Source organism: Bactrocera neohumeralis, unplaced genomic scaffold (genome assembly GCF_024586455.1).
Source record: "Bactrocera neohumeralis isolate Rockhampton unplaced genomic scaffold, APGP_CSIRO_Bneo_wtdbg2-racon-allhic-juicebox.fasta_v2 ctg4482, whole genome shotgun sequence".
NCBI classification, from domain to species: domain Eukaryota; kingdom Metazoa; phylum Arthropoda; class Insecta; order Diptera; family Tephritidae; genus Bactrocera; species Bactrocera neohumeralis.
Genome location: NW_026091502.1, coordinates 1 through 5,682, shown reverse-complemented (window position 1 = coordinate 5,682; position 5,682 = coordinate 1). Strand labels below are relative to the sequence as shown.

The window sequence follows — 5,682 nt, the reverse complement described above, 5'->3', positions numbered from 1 at the left end:
ACACGGAGAAAGACGTCAACGCGTCAAAGAAATCGCTCCGACTGGATGGTGGTGGTGATGGGGAGAGAGGGAAGGGAAAGAGAGTTTGTCTTCGTCGATCCTGTTTCCGTTTACTGCCAATGCTGTTGCCCTGTGGAGGCGGTGGCAGTGGTGGAGAGAGGGGAAAGGAGGGAGAGAGAGGGGAAGGGGGGGGGGGGCGTAGCTTCTGTTTTCAGGGATAATTACGTTTTGTTTTTGTTTTCACTGTTGTTATGGCAGGAGCTGCTTTGTCAGTCTTGGCATGTAGTCTCAGTCCCCGCGCTCCTTACTCGGGGAGGCCGTGGAAGGACGAGGTGATGTAGGCAAAGGCGTTGTTCTTCTCGTTCGCCCTGCTGCGGCTCCACTTCTTGGCCTCAGACATCAGCGCCGTCACACGGGGGACCGAAGCCTCGGCATCCGCGGAGTTCACAAAGGCCATGCGGGTGCGGCGGCAGAGGAAGTCCACGACGTGCTCGCAGTGCTCGTGCTGCGCCGACCACACAACCTCGGCCTCAGTCACCAAGTTGCCATCGCGCAGGCGCTTGGCGAGTTTGAAGTTGTCCTTCTTCGCGAGGGCGAGCAACCCGTGGTAGCGGCTGCCGCAGTTTCGCGCCCAGTGGCGATGCACATCCTCAGGGATGCCCTCTGGCGCCGTCTTGGGCAGCTGGTCCAAATGCCGCGAGCTAGCCATGACGAGGTCGGTGCAGCACGGCTTGTGCTGCGGTGCGCCCCTTCAGGACGGTGTCGTTACCCTGTCCACCGTCTGCTCCGCCATGGCGTGTAGGTCGTCCACTTGCCGCCCGTCACGCTCACCATCAGCGCCTTGTCGTCCACCACGATGAGGTGCTCGCGAACCATGTTCTGCGTGGCCGTCCTTACGGCCCTTCAGCTTGGCAAGGGGACGGATGCCGGCCCACGCAGATTTCACCGCGCTCTCCGGCACGACACCCACGTACGGCTCCACGTTGTTGAGGAGGAACTTGATGTCAGACTCCGTCGGCTTCGGGTCGTGCTCGATCTTCGCCTTGCGGTCGGTGGTGCCGGGAAGGAGCAGGCAGCCGCCAAGCCAGGGAATCGAGAAGACGACGCGGCCGTCGTTGGAGGGCACAATGAGGGCCTCGTGCCCTTGGGCAATACTGGCGCTCATCGATAATGTGCGTGCCAACCGCCGGCACGTTCTCGATGCCGCCCTCGGCGTCCTTGGCAAGCGCCTCCACGGTGCTGGCGAAGGGGCCGCTGGCGTTCACAACCGCCTTGCTGTACACCGTCAGGGGCGTGTTCGTGAGCGTATCCGTGACAACCGTCTTGACAAGCCTCGCCCTGGGCACTCGTGAGACGCTCCATGCCGTCCACGCGAGCATAGTTAACGGTGGCGGCCCCGTATGCCGCGGCCGTCATGGCGACCTCGAAGGACATGCGGGCGTCGTTCATCTGGCCGTCGTAGTAGCGGACAGAGCCGAGCAGTGCCTTGTTCGCAGTGTTGGTCTTCTTGAGCTTGGGGTAGAGGTTCATCGTCTCGTATGGCCACACAAAGCCGGAGTACTTCACGGTGCCGCCGTAGCACGCCGGAGGTCGTACATCTTCGTGCCCGCCCAGTACATGCCCACCTCGTAGGCGTGGTAGCAGGGCACGAGGGTGGGCAGGCCCTGGCAGATTGGGTGCCTGGTGGACCATGATGGTGCGCTCACGCAAAGCCTCCGCAACAAGACGGAGCTGCATGGGGTCCAGCTGAAACACGGCCTTCTCCAGGTAGCGGATGCCACCGTGGATGAGCTTGGTGCTGCGGCTGCTAGTCTCGCCAGCGTAGTCGCCCATTTCCACCAGGCCAACGGAGAGACCGCGGGTGGTGGCGTCCACCGCTACGCCGGAGCCGACGCAGCCGCCGCCAATGACAAGGAGGTCCAGGGCTGGTCCGGCGTGCTGTGGGTCTTCAGCTTCGTGAGGCACTCGGTGCGCGTTGGCGGCTGCTCAGTCTTGAGGGGGGAACTTTGGACAGGTCGAACTTGCGCTGTGTGTGCGACGGGTCGGTGTAGGTGACGCCCATCAGACCAGCAAAGACGGCAACAGAGCTGCCAAGAAGAACCTTCAAGGCACTCATTTGGGGGGAGAAGGGAGGGGGCACCGGGTTTTGCTTGCGTATGGTCTTTGGAGTACGTACGGCAAAGGAATTATGTTGCTGTTGTTGTTGTTGTTTTTTGAAAAAAAAGGTAATACGTCTTCAACTTCTAACTTGATGCGACGCAACGGACAAAATACAAAGAATGAAAAAAGTGGAACGCGACTTCGCGAAAAAAGGTGTGAAACTGGAGAATCCTCTTTTGATGAAGGAATGAAATAAGACAAAGGAAAAAAGAAAAGAGGGAAAAGCAGACGACGCATTATTGTTTGTCTGTTTGTGATAATGGTGGTAATGTGTCCGCAAGAAAAAAAGAATCGCACAGTATGACAAGAGAGAGAAAGACTTTCACGCAGGCGCCGCCGTGCTTCCTACAGGGGAAGAATTCAATGTGCGCTGTTCCTGAAGCTGCCATCCCCGTTTGGCAGCCCGCGTGTGCCTCTCCTCCCTCTTCTGTGCATTTGTGTGTGTGTGTGTGTGCGAAATCTACTGTTTCAAGCTTCCCAGGTGACTTCGGTTGATTCAAACGAGGAAAGCAAAGAACTTTTTTGTGTGAGTGAAAATGGAGCGCGGAGACCACGCAAAAGCAAAACGTGAAGTAGGCATAAAGAGGGGTTTGGTGAACCCAAAAAAAAAGTGAAAAAAGCAAAAAAAAGAGAAAGCAAAAAATAAGCTTGGTGGCTGCACGCAACGGGAGCATGGCATTGCTGGGGCAAACGTCGGGATCTATAATGGCTGACAGGCAACACCGAGAAGGCAACAAGAGAGGGCGCGAAGGCGAGCGGCACCAAGAGGCTGCTGCCATTGAAGGTGCAAAAGACAACGAAAAAGGTCGATGTCACTTCCACGGGCAGCCGTCGCGGTGGACGCCAATGGTGGCGCCCATGCAGGGGCACAGTTTGCAATCAGCACGGTGAAATCCGTAAGGGCCGCCGAGACGGTCACACCGGCGCTCCACAAGAAGCCGATCGGGCGATGTCTCTGCGAGAATGGGAGACGCGGGCACTGCCGTCGGCATAGATGTAGAGAATGCATTCGGGCGGCAATTCCTGTCGCCTTCTGCCTCGACGTGTCTTTCTTGTGAGGCGCTGCCCTGCAAAGGCGGAGCGGCTTCAATGTTCACGACTGGCGGAACCGTCTGCGCGGAATCGGGATCCGCTATCACCTCCTCCTCACACAATTTGACCCAGCCGTCTTCTTCTTCCTTTCTTCTTTCTGCTTCTTCTGCTTTCTCTTCGGCCTCGAGGTCCTCGCCCGCGTGGATAATAAGACAGCAGCTTCCTCTTCACAGGCGAGGATTTGCCGCGTGGAAGATGGAGCCTCCTCTGCCTCGTGGACGGACTCAGGCGGCGACGTCGAAGCCGGGCGCCCATCCGATTCTCCACCGCATTGCAAGTTCACCCACGACGAGGTGGGCGATGGCTCGCAGATCTGGGACATGGAGAGGGGGCACGCGGCGCCGACAGGTCTGCACTTGAAAGAAGAGGTGACAAAAGTTGGGGAAGGGCAAGAGGAGAGAGAAAAAAGGATGAAGCGCAGAAAAAAAACACGCAGAGTTTGCAAAGGAGTCTTTGCCTGAAGAGAAAGCTGTAGACAGTATACTTTTTTTCCCCTTTTTTCTTTTGAATCGCGTGCAAGGATTCTAAAAAAAAAAAAAAAAGAAGAGAGATCACTAAAAGGACAAACAGCTAATCACCGTAGACAGGCGGCGCAAGAAAAAAAAAAGAGAGAGGGAAGAGATGGTCACGTCAGAGGCGTGTCGGGCGTGTTACGCCGACAAAAAGGTGCACAGTACGATGGACGGCGTGCCTACCCGCTGCACTGTTTGTGTCATCCAAAGACAGACGCAATCAACCGCCAGCGTGCTCGGGCCCCTCGGCGCAGTGGCCGCGCGCACCGCCTGGCCCAGTCTCCACGACGACGCGCTCCCGTTTTCTCTTCCTTTTCATTTTGTTTTTTTTTTGTTTGGTTTGCGTCTTACAAGTTTCCAGCATTGAGCACAGGTAGATGGAAGAGCTCACTGGAGAGAGAGCAAAAAAGAGAAGGAGAGAGAAGGAAAAAGAGGGGTATATGAAAAAAAAAAGAAAAAGACATTGACTCATGTTCAAACTTGCAAAAAAAAAAAAAAGGAAGAAAAAAAGGGAGTGGGGGGGGGGGGGGGGGACAGACAGCAGAGAGCGCAAAGGAAGTAAATACGATTGTGTTTGCAAAAAAGGAAGAAGGGGGGGAACGGAGAGGAGAAACGCGTAGTCGTGTGTAAAAACGCGTTGCATCCGCTTTCGCCCGGTGACATCTCGCTGTGTGTAGAGAGAGAGAGAAAGAGAGAGAAAAAGTGCAAAAAAAAAAAGAAGAAAAAAAAAAAAAAAAGACCGCTGTGAAGATGACAATGCGTACATGATTACATCAGAATAAAGAAATGGCGGACGGAGAGACGAGAAAGAAAGAGACTGAGTAACAGCAAAGGGAGAATAAAAAAAAAAAGAAAAAATCCGTTCCGTTCGGCAAGTATATAAAGCAGCAATCATGATTATTCCAAAGGAAAAAAAAAAAAACGTATCGCAAGGGTTCAACAGAAACAAAAGGGGGGAAAAACGCAGAAAGGCAAAAAAAAACGGCTTCTTCACCCTCAACGAGGTGCATGCTTTCACTTGCCGTTGTTGCTGCCGCGGTTCTTCTCGCCGGCCTTCTCCTTATCCTTTTCATGAAAGTTGGTCGGGGAGAAGGCGCGGGCGGCGCATGTGCATGTACGGCGTGGACAGCTCACGGCCCATAACTAGATAGGTGTTGGGCATGTTCTCTGGAATGTGCTCCTTCTCGCGCGGAAGTTCACCACGCGGGCACAGCCGGAAGAAGCCGCGGACGTGCTTGGCCGTCTTCCTCGGAGATGTGCACGTAGCCAGGCACACCGGTGCTCTCCAACGCGTTGGCAACCTCCACCGATTCGCCCCAGAGATCGTACGCCACTTTTTGGTGCCAATGACGCCAGCCACGACGGGACCGGTGTGGATGCCCAGCCGCATCCGCAGCGGCTCGCGGGACGGGTGGCGGCGGTTGTGCTCGTCCAGCGCCTCGAAGAATTTCACGCCGGCCTCGACGACCCGCAGGGCGTGGTCGGTGACCAACGGGTCAAGCCCGCCGGCCATAAAAAACGCGTCGCCAATCGTTTTGATCTTTTCCAAACTTAGCAACTCCACAATGGTGTCGAACTCGAGGAACACCTCGTTGAGGAAGTCGACAATCTCGCGCGCCTGCATCGTCGAGCTGCGCTTGGTAAAACCCACAAAGTCAGTGAAGAGCATTGTGACGCTCTCGTGGGTGTCGGCGATGGGCTGCTCGCCACTCTTGAGGCGAGCGGCAATCTTCTGTGGCAGAATGTTCTGGAGCAGCTTCTCGTTGGCGTCAAACTTCTTCTGAAGGGCCGCCATGTTAGTGACCTGTCCTGTTTCCATGAACTGCGCAATCACAGGCACCTCGTCACGAACCGCCGGCGGGATCATGTTCAGCAGCATCCGCAGCGCCTCCTCCTCCCGGAAGAGGCGCACAATGAT

General features: G+C 55.8%; 1 pseudogene; it reads right to left on the bottom strand.

Annotated features, from left to right (window-relative positions):
- Nucleotides 1–304: 304 nt before the first annotated feature.
- LOC126767171 (uncharacterized) lies at nt 305–2,116 on the bottom strand (annotated as a pseudogene).
- Between the last annotated feature and the right edge of the window lie 3,566 nt (nt 2,117–5,682).